The following is an 18,284-nucleotide window of genomic DNA, read 5'->3' on the forward strand; positions in this document are numbered from 1 at the left end:
GCGCTGAAGCAATAATTGGTTGTTTTAAGAATGATAACTTTGTGGATTGGGATGACAGGTGGTAAGGTACACGGAACTGCCTGGTGTAGGCCTTATGGTCTCTTGCAGCCGCCTCCATTCTTATCTCAAGATTGTGAATGCCGTTTCCACCTACTTCAAGGTCAAGGTCCGTAAAAGGGTTATCACACTGGGCTATTTTCCTCCAACCTCTGATTAATCAGCGGTACCGCCCACCTCCAGCACATTTTCCGCCGTCAAATTCCTGTAGCAAACTAATTTGCTTTCTCAAAAGCTGACATAGAAGGTCATTTGATATCATGCTGGAGGAAAATTATTTTCCTCCAGCATATCATCAGATTTCTCTCCGGCAGATGCGGGATGGAAATCTGCTCCAACAGTCGGACGAAAAATAGCCCAGTGTGATGACGCCTTAACACGATAATTATTTATATTTCATTCAATTTCCATTTATGAAATCTCCATTTTTTCTCCAAAATCCCATCGCGCAAAAATAAACAAACAAATGAAAATCTAATAATAATAATAATAATAATAACAATAACATCAATAAAACGTTGATTACGAGAAACCCTTTGCTCTATTACAAAGACGGCAATCAACCATCTTGCGACAGGACAGAATAACTCATTTTTATTTTCAAACTAACATTCCTCACATTGTATGGAAGTGTATAATTACCAAAATCTCCTCGGGCTCCCTTAAAAATCTCCCAACGTCCCCTATAGGGGGCCACAGCACCCTAGATTGAGAACCATTGCCCTAATCCTTGAATGCATTACACACACATTCCGGCGAGGGGAGGGGAGGGCAGGGCAGTATGTCGCAATGCGTTGCAAAGGTACTTGGGTGGACCGTGACGTCATCAAGTGACGTGCACGCCAACTCGTGACAATGCGTTGACGAACCAAGTCGTTATGCTGCAGGTATACTTTGTCGGGTAACATAGTATATATATATGTATATATATATATATATATATATATATATATATATATATATATACACACACACACACACACATATACGCAGTATAAATGGATTAACAAGCTCCATTGCTGGTATCAAACCCTTGTACAAGCACTCTTATCACAAAGCAAGGATACATTTTATTTTCGTACAATCACGCGCGGCCCAACGTCCTTGCCTTGTGATAAGCTGTCGTTCATGCAAGGGTTCGAGTTCCAGTGGCGGAACTTGTTAATCCATTTGTCGTAACGACATGCGCGCGCACCCACAAACACACACATCATCTTCGACCTATCTCCCAACCTGTTCGGGTCGATAATGTTCTTCATTGAAGAACATTACGTTCAATTGGAGAACAAATACTGGAGGTTTCTGACAACACACCCCAATGTTCTCTTGTTCTCGCAGATATATGTATAAATACTTTTTTTGGTTTTGGTTTTCCAAGTGCGTGACCTACAACAACGTTTTTCAACCTTCCAAGCTTTGTATACGTATTCAGGGGCCTTGATACGGGATTGAGACCAGATCTAGTCCCGTTTTCTAAGCACATAGTAACAGAAACGCACGACTCGTTGACGCAGTAGTAGAATTCCCGGCTGCCTCTACGGATGTCCGGGTTCGAGTCCCGCCCAGGGCTGAAACTAGTTTAGTATAACTACGCTGCGAATCGTTACTCCAACTCTCGTGGGCGGAGAATTGGAAGTGTGTGTGTGCTTGTAAGTTCACAGCATTACCCACAGATTCATATATGAGCTCTGAGCTCTCTTCCGGGAGGGTAGTAGCGTCCGACACGTATCAATATTTTTAACATAAACAAGGAAGGTCAACACGATCAAGGAACCTCCCGACATAGAAACAGTCAATGTGTTTTTGTGATTCACCATGGTATTAGATCACGGGGCAGGCACCGTTCTAGCCTTCCGATAAGCTGGAGTTTATGATGCTAAACCATTATATATATATATATATATATATATATATATATATATATATATATATATATATATATATATATATATATATATATATATATACACACACACACACCATGGTATTAGATCAAGGGGCACCGTTCTAGCCTTCCGATAAGTTGGGGTTTATGACGCTAAACCATTATATATATATATATATATATATATATATATATATATATATATATATATATATATATATATATATATATATATACACACGCGCGCGCAAACTCCTTGCCCACGAGAGCTGGAGTACCGACTTGCATTGCAGCAATGCTGAAATTATTTCAGCCCTGGGAGAGGATCGAATTCGGACAGTTAGATTAACGTTTGCGAACGGTACCACTGCGCCGTCGAGTCGTGTGTGATCCACCATGGTATAAGATTACGTGTTGGACTCGTGACAGACCGTTATTATACTTCAGGATGAAACGTGTGTGTGTGTGTGTGTGTGTGTGTGTGTGTCTGATTCATCAGTCTTCCATCACGTGTTGAATTCATGGCCCCCCATTTATCCCCTGGGTCAAATCTGATATATGCAGCGACACACACACTTCGCGCGCGCGTGTGTGTGATTCACCTTGGTCTTTGGATCACGTGTTGGACTAGTGATCGACAGCTATTTCCCTCACGGAAGAGAGCTCAGAGCTCGTATGACCGATCTATGGGTAATGCTATGACCTTACACGCACACACACACACACCCAATTCCCCGCTCACGAGTTGGAGTAACGACTCGAAACGCAGCGATACTGAAATAATTTCAGCCCTGGGCAGGATTCGAACCAGGTACCGCCAGCATCCCCGTGCTGACAGTGTGAGACTCTACCAACAGCGCCACCGAGTCGTGTGGGTGTGTGTGTGTGCGCGCGCTTATCTAAATGAAGTATGCAGGGATGGAGCAATGGTGTGTTTGTGTGATTCACCATTGTCTTGAATTACGTGTCGGACTCGTGATCGACAGCTACTACCCTCCCGGAAGAGAGCTCAGAGCTCATATATGACCGACTATAGGCAATGCTGTGACCTCACAGGTGCACACACAACACCTCGCCCACGAGTTGGAGTAACGACTCGCAGCGGAGCGACATTGAAACTATTTCAGCCATGGGCGGGATTCGAACTCGGACCGCTGCAGCATCAGTTGCGAACGTTACCACTGCGCCGTCAAGTGATGTGTGAATGTGGTGATGTAGAGGAAGAGGAAGATGAGGAGGACGAGGAAGAAAACGAATTATTCAAAATGGCGAAAAAAATAATGTTGAAACAATTCTAATGTAAATTACCAGATGCTGCCAAATATATAGGTCAAGTTAGGTCGTGCCAGATTAATCAGATCAGGTCAATTCACGAATTCATCGGTTTACTTCAAAATAAAGAGAGCTTTTCAACTATCAATATGGCGAATTGAAATAAGACGCCAAAATCGTCACATTCATTTTTTCTGATTATACTTGTTTTATTATGTTTTCTTTCTTAATTACCTAATACACGTTTTCCAGGTGTTAATAACTTCACATGAACAAATGCAAATATGACGTCATTTTGTCAGTATGTCGTCATGTCTACGTCATAGTCGATCATCCAAGACAGTTTGGTATGTATTGGCCATTAGGTACCCAGAAGGGTAACAAGACCATATAGCAATGCTGCTCCAGTGGTGTTAGTGTGAATGTGATTGTTAATATATATATATATATATATTTCTAGGGCACAGGTTTTCACGTAGACAATTTTGATTAAAATCAACTGCGCTAATAGCTTTGGCTATCTTGAGGTTCAAATTCTTCAGTTTGAAGAATAATCTTTTGTCTTCACAGTTCAAAGTATGAACATAATCATTCATGATTTCAAAATCATGGAGAAGAGGGTGCAGTAAAAGGCGCTGCTGAATGCCAATGGTTATAATAACACAAGGTAACAGTACAAAAGCTGTTGACACAATCACCGAAAACTTAAGTCTTTTCGCCTCTCACGGAGGCTTCTTCAGGGTGAGAAGAACTATAATATCAAGGCTAACTAGGTCTGCTATCGTCGAAGATGAAGGGAAATGTGAATGGTCTCTGGCCGACTGTCAGTCCTTAAAAGGCAGGATGGTAAGGGTATTGGGAGAGGTCATCCCAATTTGGGATGACCTCTCCCAATACCCTTACCATCCTGCTTTTTAAGGACTGACAGTCGGCCAGAGACCATTCACATTTCCCTTCATCTTCGACGATAGCAGACCTAGTTAGCCTTGATATTATAGTTCTTCTCACCCTGAAGAAGCCTCCGTGAGAGGCGAAAAGACTTAAGTTTTCGGTGATTGTGTCAACAGCTTTTGTACTGTTACCTTGTGTTATTATAACCATTGGCATTCAGCAGCGCCGTTTACTGCACCCTCTTCTCCATGATTTTGAAATCATGAATGATTATGTTCATACTTTGAACTGTGAAGACAAAAGATTATTCTTCAAACTGAAGAATTTGAACCTCAAGATAGCCAAAGCTATTAGCGCAGTTGATTTTAATAAAAAATATATATATATATATGTATATATTCTTGGTCAGTTATTATGTCTTATAAAAGGTGGTCCCTTTATTATTATTTCTAAATAAAATTGCAGTAATGGAATGCGCAGTAAGAGAATGTTTGCATAAATCAGTTTTATTGTGAGACACGTTTGAGTACGATACTTGAAAAATGTACAAGGTCCCAAGGTGACGACTCGTTTTGCTCCTAGATTTCTTTCAGCGATGTCATATCCTAGTTATTCAAATGAAGGATGAGGTAGTGTGTGGAAGAAAAAACAGCCCAGTGTGATAACTCTTTCAGACATTATTAATCCTTCCGCCACTTCCCAGTGGGCCAATAGCGCGACATAACTGAACAACAGCAGCAGCAGCACGCGGCAGGTGCATAGCAGCATAAACGACATGACGTCACAGCCGCATAACGACCGACTGCACGCATGCCTTCCCAATCAATGTTTTTTTTTTACCCACAAAATATTCTCAACTGGGTCTACTTTATCAAAACTATGTCATGGAATTACCAACGGTGGACATAATAGATATGCCACGGATTATTTTGAAATGTGCATTGTATGACCATAGGATTTTCATATATGCCGGTCTTCACTGTGTACAAAGCAAAATTAAATGAAGAAATAGATAAATATACACTAATAATAATAATAGTATTCTTCAAACTTCTTCACAAAACATTAAATAAAAAATCTTAACTGGTCTGGTTTTGTTAATCATGTACGAACAACGGTCGTATATTTTAAATACAAAAATGTCAATATATAAACACTACATTTCTAATGGTGGGGGTTAATAATATGTGTTCAATGTTCCACACAAAGTGGATCAAAGTTTCTTCATATGTATTATTGCATTCACACACATAATATTCATATTATCTACCAAGAAAGGAATGGAGAGAGAGAGAGCATCCAATCTGTAGATGCATCACTGCGTAAAATTAAATTTTGTACAACTTTTCATCATGGCACGCTGCACCCCCGCCAAACACTTTGGAAGGTTTTGGCAACTCTCCGAGACAGTCTAGCCTAATTAAGATAGGATACACCTCTTACACTAACTGAACTATGCCAACGCATTAAAATCGAAAAAAAATAAAAAATAAGGATTGTAAATTACTCTTATCATATTTTCTCTAACTACATAAAGAAATATATTGTACTTACATAAGGATGCCTTTGTTAAGACTGAGTGACGATTAAGTGGAATGTTTTGACACTTTAAAGTAGTTTTCAGCTCTTGTTTGGTATGAAGACATGACGTCATAATGACGGCAAAAGCTGTCGATCTTGTTCGCATAGGTGTATGTAAATATTTACCATTATCATAAATTTTCAATTATCATTATTATTATTATCATCACTATTACCATCATTACTTTATATAATCATCATTCATATTGTTCATCCAAGCTGTGTTCCCTTTCACCTTCCAGGTAAGAGTAGATGGGAACGAGGCGATCAGGTTATACGTGTACAGCAGACGAGTTTCAATTCTATTTGCGAAAGGGAGGAAGCTAAGAAATTGATTACGCGATAAAAAAAAATATGAAGCAGTTGTCTAATGCACTTCAATCGAGTTTGATTCTTACCATCAGTTAATTTTTTATGCAACTCCATTTGTTTAACCTCGAAGTAGGAGAGGGGCTGTTACGTAACCAAACTTGTTTATGCTTGCAAATGATAAAAAATCTTTAAGAGAGTATCAAATCTATCAAAGTAAACAAGAAAACATAATTATGTACACTATTGAAACTTCTGTTTATAAACCTCTACAACAAATGGCTACGACGAGAACTTAAAGTTAACGCATACAATTCTTCTCTTCACAACTACACCGTCCCGCATAAACATTTTCTCTGAACAACGAAATTCAAACAACGCCATTTTATGAAATAAAAAAATCAACAATTGAAAGCTTATTAACTTCCTGAATATGCTAACATGAAACTATACGTGCCTTTACTTAATTCATGTGCATTTGATTATTCGCATGAATGGAGAGAGAGAGAGAGAGAGAGAGAGAGAGAGAGAGGGGGGGGGGGCAAGAGCTAGACTCATTCCGTAGTCGGGCTAATAAAACATAAGAGATTTGAAAAACCGGGTCTGTCACATTAAGAAGTGAAGATTATAATCATAATCACCTTTAGAATAGAAAAGACAACCAGACAGCAAGAGTGTGTTAGCACGAGACAAAACATGGTAAAAAAAAAATAATAATAAATAAATAAACAAATTAAAATAATAATAATATAAAATTAAAAAAAATGTGTTAAGAAACATTCTCCATAGATGCATAGATTTGCAGAACAAATTTCCAGAAATAATTCAGGCAGACATCACAAAATAATTTAACGCACTCTGGTATATTTACATATGTGACCCAGGAGATATAGCTCCAACCCCACATAGGTAAATACACATCTCATCCGGCCAACCCAGTGGAATCGACAACAGCCATGTTCCAGGCTTGGAAAAGGAGAAAGTAACCTGACAAAGATCTAAACGTCACATTTCTCATTTGTAAAGTATCAAAACCATGGCTCCAGCTGGTTCGCTGGGCAGGATATCATATGCACTGACTTTATGAGTTCTGTACGTGCTTCGCTTAATCAACTACACAGAAAATTTCATAAACCTGGGTTGGCATGCAGAAATTGTTGATGAATATTCACAATGAGAATGTACGCAGCAAGCCTACAAGGTCAGTTTCACTTCATCAACTGCATGAAGAAAATTGCAGAAACTAACTACAGTTCTTGAGAACCACTCTGCTATGCTTCCACAGAATAGTTCCCAACACTCAGGAAAACAACTGCCTTACAAATTCATCATCCCATTCCCACAAAATGGTAAGTGAGAAACCCCTGGATTTATTTTTACATTTTAGGCCAATGTTTGGGTCACCTCCATGCCTAGCCAGAGCTGTCAAGAACCAATGTGACAGCCTGCAGCAAGTATCTGGAACTGAACTCATAACCACCTGCTCACAAGTTCCACACCGTATCCAGTGGGCTAAGACACGCTACTATCCATACAACCTAAAGCCCCAAGAACACTAAGAAGATCCACCATTACTACCTCAATAGAACATTCCATTCAAAAATCATACAGACCCCTCAAGCCCTGACCCACATCATGTAACACCATTCATCACAAGACTCAAACAAAGTGTCCCAGATGCAATCACCAGGGACCAATGATGGGTACCAGGTTGCATGTAGAGGCCCTCCACGATATGACAGCAAAACTTCCCATTTTCAAATCTCATCAACCCCCACACCCCCATTAAGAGGTGCAGCACCATGAGGCTGGCACTAAGTCTCCAGACCATGCCAAAGATCTCTATCAACTTCAACTGTATTTCTTACACCTTTTCACACATGGAGAAATGACCATCAGAAACCCTCTCCCCTTTGTGCAACTTCCAAGCCAGGAACAGAAGAACAGTTCTAGGCTGATGCAACACTTGACAGTTCAAACTTTCTTCCCAGAGGGATTGGTGGGAAGTTCCTATGACCATTGCCAACCAATTTGGGTTTTACACTTGAAAAAACTTGTGACCGATTTTGACTGCAATCACCAAACAGAAGACACTGAACACCCCACCCTTTAACAGAGGAGGCTGGATGACTGCATCACAGTCCGGGATGTAACACTTCAACCCATACAACACGTGGATCCCTAGACACACAATCGTGCATACAAACAAAGGGGAATTAACACACGTTTCTTAGTTTCACAGACTGAAAACTTGTACCCCCACATTGACTGACAAAATCTTGAGCCATCCATAGACCTCTCTGAGAAGAAAATTTGGACTGATGTCTGCATTGAACTGCTGTGTGGTAGTTGCCAACTCTCAGCTCTCCGGTGAAAAGTAGAGGAACTACTTTTACCTTGATATAAACCTTGAGCCTAACCCAGAAAATATGTACCTCTAGATGAAGAGGCTGTTGACAGGTGACCAAGAGACGAATCCAAGATGCTCATTATGTAGAACCACCATCACTTGGAGGTGCCTGTCAATAGTACCAGTGGAGTCTAAAAATAGTTTACAGACACAAACGGTCAGTGGAACTTCAGAACTTGTGAACCACCTGTGTATGCTCATCACGGAGCCCTCCAATACCCATTGGAGGATAAAACAAGGCAGACCACCACTGCACATCAAGGTCTTACAATTTCATCAATTGGCCAATTACTTTCTCTTAACTGAATAGTAACTAGGGTAGTGTTGGTAAGAAACTTCATTACATCAAACCCAGCACCATGTGTTAGGCCTCTTGAAGATGCTCACAAAAGGTGCAACCACTCTCTGGAACCTGGAGAAACTTGCATTCTGGAAATGAAGTGTCTGCCTTTGATCATCCCCTCAGAAGAAGACCTGAAGGTTCCTAAACTATGTCCCTAGACCTTGCTTAGATCTAAGAGTCTAACCTGTAGCTGTTACCCACTTCCCAAATACTGCAGGGTTCCTTTTTTAAGGAAACTTGGGTCTATAAAATAAATACATCATAAGAAAGGTTGATTACAATACTGTACTTTCAAATCTGCATCTAGAAAATGTGATAATAGTTACTGTATCCTCAAGTTGTTGTTCCTGTTCCCTAGACTGTCTGGTCGGACAGTCCCGTCTCCCTAAGGAATGCCATGGCTGGAATGGGAATTTTCCCACAAATCCCTTATAGTGTATATTTTGTTGCTGGCATTTGTGATTGTGTACAATGAAGTCTTCCATAATGTGTTGTATTGTACTGGGTGAAGTGCTGCATGTTGGAAAGTTACCTGTGATGCACTCGTCCAGCCTCTTTTGGTAGCAAAGAAGGGCTGGTTGGTGGCCGCACCACAGTCTGGCCAGGTGGCCTCTGTCCTTTCAGGGGAGAGAGGATTCAGGAGGGATGGACATCAGGAGGTCTGGCTTGTAGCAATATATCCTGTTTCACTTACTGGAAACCTCCAACCTCACAGTAGAACATTCTAGCATGCATCTCTTGGGAACAAATATTGGACTATGGCTTACGCTGTATTTGTGTAGGTTGATTCCTATATTTGTGGCAGTCAGAAAGAGGTAGACAGGAGCAGCTGCAAGCTGTCAGTTCTCCTTATGCAAGGAAAAAGCAGAAAGATTGTCAATTGACGTGTTCTGAGGAACAGAGGAAGAGGTGCTTGTTTGATCAAGTGCAGCACTTGGTCTGGTTTGAAGACTATCTCTTCCCTTCTTATCATTCAATTGTACTGTTGTCATGGTCTACTTTAGTCTCAAAAAGAAAGAAATAATAATCTTAATAGGGAGCCATAGAGGATACAACAGAAACAACCTCTGTCTAGAAGAATATGGGAGGGGAGGTCAATATTACACTGCAGATGTCATTTTTTATTTCTATTATACTTGGCCTTGGCTGCAGGTTTGTTACATTAAACGTGTTCTGCACAAGTAATAAATCACCCAAGATGTTTACACATTCTTTAAATACAGATACAAAATAGACACAAGAATGGGGTGAACATGACCATAAGAACAAATCAACACCTGAATATGTTGTCACGTAAAAAAGAAGCTTGGAGAAGATACCGAGCCAGAAATACTGCACGGAGTTATGAAAAATATAGCATGATAAGATAAACACTACTGGAGAATTCAAGTCTGCATAGTATAATTCGAAGAGGAATGGTACATTGGACCCGATGAACACCAATTATTTCTGGTACTATGTTCAATCAAAAACTAATATCCACGACAAGATATATAAAATCAAAACAATGGTGATATGGGTAACAGAGCAGGGCTTGTACTAATACAATTTAAATTGGACGAATTTAGGTTTAAGAAGGTAAGAGGCAAGAACTGGTTTACCAATAGAGTGGTTAACATGACATGACCTCTATGTCCATTAAGTCTTGCATTACCCAGAACTAATGATCTACCTCATCAATTGCCAATTTTTAACTTAGGCTGTTGACATACAAAATAATAATTCAACATATTTTAGGGCATCTCAGATGAGCCACTTTGCAACATCTTCAGATCTTTCCTTAAGACACCCCATGCCATGAGCGATAGAATGCAAACATTCTTCTATCTTTAACAAGGGACACCAAGATGGAATTCCTAAATTAAAGACCAGTACATCTAACATTAGTACATGCATCTACATCTCTTGAGCAAGGACAGGAGAAGGAAGGGGATGGGGCGCATGGAAAATGATTGTGTATGAATGATATTTTGATGCAACTAGAAGGGATTTCCCCCCCATCTTCTCTAATTTCCACACATGAGAACAGAGAAGGGGGGGGGGTTGCCACACAAGTGAAGCAGCACTGTAGTGGATGTGCTGTGTCTTGCTGCATTACTTCTGACCCAAGCAGTGGGCAGGAGACAAGGGATGACCCTTCATATACGAGGAGCTACGACGAGAGGAAGACAAGGGTGGTGGATGGTAGTGGGGTGGGAGTGTGTGTGGGTGCTTTTGACTTGGCTACCTCGCTTATAATGGGGAAAAAGCCCTTGGTATATAATGATCTGTGTCCATGGCAATGGACGGGGGTAATTCTCCAGGAAATTATCATTTAGCTGAGTATGACCTCATCGCCAATTCACAACACAAGATTTAAGAACAACAGGTGTTGCCTTACAAACCCATTACTTTGATAACTTTGTAAACATTTTGACCAACGCAAAATGTTATTCAGTGATGCAGATGTGTTCTTCAAAACCACTCATGATAGTCACACTTTTAGCATGATTTTCAGACACAGATGACTGCTGTCTTAATTGTACATGTTTGTGTGAGTAGGTGGGAGTACAAACACTGTATTGCCAATTGTATATGGCCCTCAAGGTATGTGTATCTCTATCATGATTAAAATCATATTTAACTTGTAGGGTCATTTGCACCTAGACCAATACTGGATATTTTTATATATCATGCAAAGGAAAATGTATACGGTAGTTGTTAATTATGCAAAACTACCCAAAACTTTCAAGATTTCTCCATCACAGATTGAGCACTAATTTTAAGTGGGCAGCAGGGATAAGGCATAAAATCCTAGGACAAATCCAGAGTTTTCTTGCAAAATGGAAGCACAGGAATGTAGAGGGGCTTTGCCTCAAACTGACTCCAGTACTGTATGGAGTTCCACAAGGACTAGTGTCATGACCTATTTTCACTGTTTATAGCAATGATCTAGTTCTTAATCTGAAATCAAAAGCCAGTTTGCAGATCATGCAAAACTATGGAACAATTGAGAAAAAGGCATGTGTTGAGCCTTTCAGAGATATGAAGACATTAGGCAAATGGAACAAGAAGTCATCTTTTAATGCAGACAAATTGAAGACATTGCACAGAGGTCAGCCACACACACACAAAAGCAGAGCACCTACACGGGGGGGGGGAGAGAGAGAAAAAATCCACAAACTGTCAAAGCAGACTTGCAGTTTAAGGCATCATCAGATCGTAAATCCTAAACACAATGGATACAGCTGAAGCAAACCACAACCACTCAACCCATTGTCCCTGGTCCCTCTTGCAGAAGACCCGCGGACTTCAGGTAACCAGCAACACAACAGCCGCCAAACAACCGAATAGTCCCGATAAAAAGAATCCTTATGCTGTACAAAGAAATCCTTCTGTCACTATTTGATCTTGGTGCAATTAATTCTAGATTATATGTAGAGTTCGTCTCTGTAGCTAAAAAAGGAAACCATACTCTAGACAGGGTACAATGCAGAGCAGTCAAGTTGGCTCCATATTTAGCAGGACTGCCTGAAAAATTTTTGCCTACACCTCAAGTGGACCATAAGCCCTGTGATTGGCAGAAAAGGAGATACAATTAAAACAAAAACCGATACACGGTCTTGCGGACGTTACTAGAACCAGTCTTCCAGCTTAACACTCAAATCTACATGACCATTCTCTGAAACTACTATGCCAGAGTACTGGAGAACAACTATGAAAAGGAGGTGCTTATGTGTAACTGGTGAGTGGATTGTTTTCTCTGAGGTGATAAGTCCCAATACGAGCCACTTCACAAGATATGATAACCATGTTAGCCTGGGATTTGTGTCACCTGCAGGGGTGGCAAGAACTTCTTGTGGCAATTTGCCCCCCACCCCCAACTCCTGCTATGCTGGGGATTTGGGGGTAGTCCCACGACATACACGCCACACCAATGGAAGCTACACAAGGGATTTCTGGGAAAACCCAGTCCCATCCATGGTATTCCCCAAAGAGATGGGACTGCTCAGCCAGACAGTTTAGGGAACAACAACCATGTCTGCTGCAAAGTACATTCATGACAGTCTTAACAGGTGGGGATCACAGAAGAGATCTTAGTTCCCCAATATTCATTCATAAGAGGAAGAAGATTCCCCAGGAAGAGTATTTACAAGATGGAATGATAATATGAGGAACCTGAGCAATGTTGTTGTCTGTGAATGAACAACTACAGCACAAAACCAGTTGGTTCAAACGCCAAGGGATCTGCAGGTGGCCTGAGTACCACTGGAGTGAACAAGTACTACTCACTCAAGGGTAAAAACACCATCTGGAACTAGAGCACTGCTGGAGTTATGTTCACGGAGACATCTTGCCACCTCATCACTGTTTATTGCAAATTTCTGTACTTTGGATCTTCAAAATACAAAATAAAACAGTTGACAACGAACCTTCACCACTAACGTCTTCTTTCATTAACAGTTCCTAAAGTTTTCTTCTTTTTCTTTAAGTTTTAGTTTATTTCTTAGTCAACTTTTGTACTGTATTAAGTGAAACACCTACAACAATGTCACTACTCTTTTCATGGCCTCTTGTTTTTGGAGTACACAAGACCAAGCACTCCTTGAGTCATCTGGCAACACAGCAAAAATAAATCACTGATAATCTCATTTACCCCCAACAATGCTAATTCACATACAATGCAGCCATCTTTCCTTTGGTTGCTATGTACAGGCATTCACCTCGTGCTCCTTTCTTCGTCACTGAGATACACGAGAATATATGTTATATAGTAAATATCCCCAAATATTGTTCAACACGGGCAGTCATCTGGCAACACAGCAAAAATAAATCACTGATAATTTCATTTACCCCAACAATGCTACTTTTACATACAATGCAGCCATCTTTCCTTTGGTTGCATTCACCTTGTGTTCCTTTCTTCGTCATTGATACACGAGAATATACATGTTATATAGTAAATATCACCAAATATTGTTCAACACGGGCAGTGGGCAAGAGACGGGAAAGACTATTCATCCACATAGAGCTAAGATAAGGGGGAAACGAGGGTGGTGGATGGGTGTGGAATATGTGGGAGTGGGTGCAGATCTTTGACTTTGCTACCTCACTCATAAGGGTGAAGAACCCCTTGGTATTTAGACAGAAATATATTGAATTTATAATGATTGATATCCCCGAATCCTGTCAGTTAAACAGAAGGACATGAGTGGTCAGACATGGGACCAATGATGGGAGTTTGTATGTGGTGGCCTTGCAAGGTGATCATTTGAAAGACTCCCCTCCCAGATATTCATCTTCAAATTCCACTAACATTCCTCATCTCCATATGGAGATGTAATGCCAGTCTCTGACCTCTTTAACGGTTTTGCTGATTATTCCTCTAAGTTTATCACATAACATACACTCCTGCTATATGGGTATGCAGCAAATTTTTCTTGCATTGATACTACCCACAGGGCAGTTTCCACACAAGACAACCCTTGACGGACGACAAAAAGGAAACGCCCACAGAATTCATGGCTGGGGCCAAGTTAACACAACTTGTTGAAGAATTGTTCGGAGTGGGAAGGAAGGGTGACTGCGTGGGAACTTGCTCAGAGATTGTGGGGACCTGCACAGGCGAGCGAGTGAAGCAACATGCTCCCTGGATGATGCAAGGCGGGAGCCTATGCTACAAGGCACATAGCTGCCATCGAATACTTCACCTTCGACCAATACATTTGGAGCGCTGGGAATTGGAGATGTGCTGGATTTGAACACACAATTAGCCGATGTGAGGCCAGTATGCTTCCAATTACTCACCAGCAATAAACAGCTGTTCCCCTTCAGCAAGCAATAATAGAAGTCAACCCACGTTAGTACAGACCATTTTTTGTAGAGATCTGTGAAAAGGACTCAGGACCATTACAGACAAAATGTTGTTGCACATTTATAAAGATTATAATCACAAAGAACCCACAGTCAGAATAAAAGGAAACTTAGAAGAAAGTATAACTTCCATATTTCAGCTAACAGCTGTAGCCATCTTCAGGAAAGTACTTTCTTGAAGAGGACTATAGCTATTAGCCAAAATATAGAAGTTATACTTTCTTCTTCTAAGTTTCCTTTTATTCCAATTGTGGGTTCTTCATAATATATATATATATATATGCTTCATACAGCCACACTAACATATGATCAACACCCACAGCTTCCACGTGATACGAATGCCATATGTTCCTATACAGCAGTGTTTATCAACCTTTTTTCAGGCGACCCCAATATGATCCTCATGATATGACCATGACCCCACTAATCTATTTGTATACGTGTTAATATATATGACTAGTTGTTAACTGTAAAAAGTGGGGAACAAGCATAATAAATATACGTATAAGAAAGGTAACATAAGGTTATAAAAGACAAAGTTAACATCATTATGGTTATCGTATTGAATTCATACAATTTTGCAACAAAAAAATTAGCGTACAAGATGTCTTGGCCAACCCAGGAGAAATGCTGGACGACCCCAGGGTTGGGAAACAGTGCTGTATAGATCTATATTCTTAGTAAGTTCTTCCTGATGCTCTGAAATATGCCGCCTTAGGCATTTTTCTGTGCACCTTCACTCCACCCTTCCTATCACAAGCACAGAGGGCAAGGGTAACCGTTTCAGCCGCAACTACGCGTCTCCTTCACCTTCTGTGGGGGCTGCAGGTCTTTGACTTAGTCTTACAAGCTCTATATTTTGCCTTAAACACTAGGGATGCCAATATTTGGGACAACATTCCAATGAAAGCAATCGCTCTCGAGAGATCTTTTGTGAAAAATATACTGCATGTGGGAAGGTAAACAAACATCCAGAACAGCATAACAAGGCATCAAAATACATGTAACATTGGTAGCTCTAGTAACAAATGGACTAAAGTAATCACAGCACAAAAGTTCAAGTCCTCTCCACAGTGGCACCTCTATTATCAAACAGACATGGTGAGGATATCAATCCTATGCCCCAATACTACACAGAAATGATTGAGGTCACTTCACCCTAACAAGATGGCATCAGCCGTCTTTAACTGAGGGGATGATTGTTAGGATCTATTGCTATTCCAGTATCAGGCAATCACATTTTCACTTTCTTTTTTACATCTGAATGATATATATTTTCCATGGAATTGTTACGTTAGGTTGGGTTAGGTTAGGTTATATTCAGTTAGGAGCTGTTGGAATTGGACAAGTTTTGTGTTATATACTTGCTTACGTTTCTGAAATTTTATCCATTGTTACAGAGATGGAGATTGATTGTATAGAGTACACCCTTAATAAAATGAAATACACTCTGATCTGTGTGTGTGTGTGTGTGTGTACATGTGAATATGCATACATATACATGTAAACAAAAATATTGTGCTACCATATACATGCACTCTAAGTTGCTCTGTGCTGAAAATGAATTTCTCATGGTCACATTCCGTAGGACACTTAGTAGTTCCGTGAATATCTGCTTGTTTCAGCATTCTTGAAAACATTGGTGAAAAAAATTTATATTATATATACACTGTGATGCAAAAGAAGCATACTGGAGAAGAATATATTTTTACATTAAGATGACGAGTCTTTAATATTCCCAATGTGGTTATATTATTTATGGTTTTGATGAAAATCCCGCCAAACATAAGATCAAGAGTTCCCCCTTGGACATAGGTAATGGAAAATTACCTCAACCTAATTCTTTCAACACTAGTACATATGTTTTACCGAGCCAGAAACACAAAAAATTCGATTCCTTACCTGGACAGACGACCGAGGCGTTGTTTTCGAAGAAATTTTGAAAAAGTGATTTATACTTGGGGACATAAAAGCTGAATTAGCATACGGCTTGAGAGAAACATTTAACACACAACTCCTCTCTCGGGTGCCATCCAGTGCATGGGGAAGAAACACTGCCGGACATACGACAAGTAAACTCACGCTTAAACTATCGTACACTATCATGGCAACAACGTATGCCACACATTATTCATTTGTATAATTATAACCTTGGAAATATGTTCACGCATGAATGCGGACTTTTATGAAGTTTACAACATTTTATGTGCGCACTTATGAATTTATGTAAGTTTGTATGAGCTGCGTTGGTACAAAAAAATTGTCATGCAAAACTAGTATGCTTATACTTGCATTTCAAAGGATGTATATATACTAAGCTGAAATACATTGGATATTTATAGTTTAACGTAAATATTAGGTTTTGAAAGAAACAGGGTGAATAAAGAGATGGATACACGTTTTATTAGGTTCTGTAAAGTCCAACAAGTACCAGGTCAAAGTCCAAATATTTGAACTTTAGACTTGATAACAGATAACATACATACAATGCATATGTAGTCATATAAACCACAAAATTCCATACAAACGGTAATTGGAAAGCCCAGCATCCGTTCTTGCTCAATGAATATGTCTGTGCCGACTCAACTTAAGAACTTGTAAATTCATTTGTGAAATTTACTTTCAAGCGAAGTCACGGTGGTTGGCTGGTTTCCTAATGTCTTCCGTTAAAGTTAGGTGTTACTTAATACAGTTTGGTAAGAATTAATTAAGTATTGCTAAATTTTAGCTTTGATTTACAGAATGTCGCCTTAACGATGATGATGATCGAACACGTATTGTTTACATAGCGAGGTAATGGTAAATATTGGTTGATTTATAGCCCAGCGTGCTAACCCAACGCAAATTGTTTATATAACTTGCGACGACGTCATGTCTCTGTGGCGGTATTCTCATATTACTCAAATTATTCCCACTAATAACGCCTCTGTAGCGTAAAGGGCGAAACGAATTTCAATTACGTTTTTCACACAACAGTACAAGAAATAACAGATTCCTCCAACAAACTTATCAAAAGAAATGGATTCAGAAAACAACAAAACCCAATAAGGAAAGAGCTCATAATATCCAGTATGTATGTATATTTTTTGTATCATTGTGTTTTATTCCACTGTAAATCCCATGTTTATATATATATATATATATATATATATATATATATATATATATATATATATATATATATATATATATATATATATATATATATATATATATATATATATATATATATATATATATATATGGGGATTTTTGTGAGTTTTTCATAAGTGGCCGAATCATTAAGTAACTCATGGGCTTTCGTGACATAAACAAACTGATCTAAAATAACAATATTGACACCTTTATCCGCTTTTGTGATGATGTTGTCAAGCTTCTTAAGAGCAGACAGGGCCTCCCTGTGTCTTTTTGGTAAGCCACTTTCATTTTTAAAACATCCTGAAATGTTCGATCAGTTGTAGCTTAGTTACTAGAGACCTGGAAGAATGAAAACTAGTTCAAAAGTGATTGGGAGTTCAGTTAGTGGCTTGAACCGCACGGAATCAACGGTGGTACCGTATATTCAAGGAAAATTGCGCGGTTGTGTGTGGACGCCTCCATTGACATACATTGTGATTGAACCGTGAAAGGTTTCGCTTGAAAAGCGAGTTATCAATCAATCAACCATTTTGAGTCCACTGCTG

General features: G+C 39.6%; 1 protein-coding gene across 2 annotated transcripts in view; it reads right to left on the reverse strand.

Moving 5' to 3' along the window:
• The window catches only part of LOC143024009 (ornithine decarboxylase-like), a 61,945-nt gene extending 45,283 nt beyond the window's left edge, over positions 1 to 16,662 (reverse strand). For both annotated transcript variants that reach the window (XM_076182703.1, XM_076182701.1), the window contains exon 1: positions 16,504 to 16,662. The gene's annotated coding sequence lies outside the window, so the exon portion shown is untranslated. The remainder of the gene's footprint in view (positions 1 to 16,503) is intronic.
• Between the last annotated feature and the right edge of the window lie 1,622 nt (positions 16,663 to 18,284).

This window comes from Oratosquilla oratoria, unplaced genomic scaffold, assembly GCF_046742065.1.
Source record: "Oratosquilla oratoria isolate Oo_2021 unplaced genomic scaffold, ASM4674206v1 SCAFFOLD79, whole genome shotgun sequence".
Lineage (NCBI taxonomy): Eukaryota > Metazoa > Arthropoda > Malacostraca > Stomatopoda > Squillidae > Oratosquilla > Oratosquilla oratoria.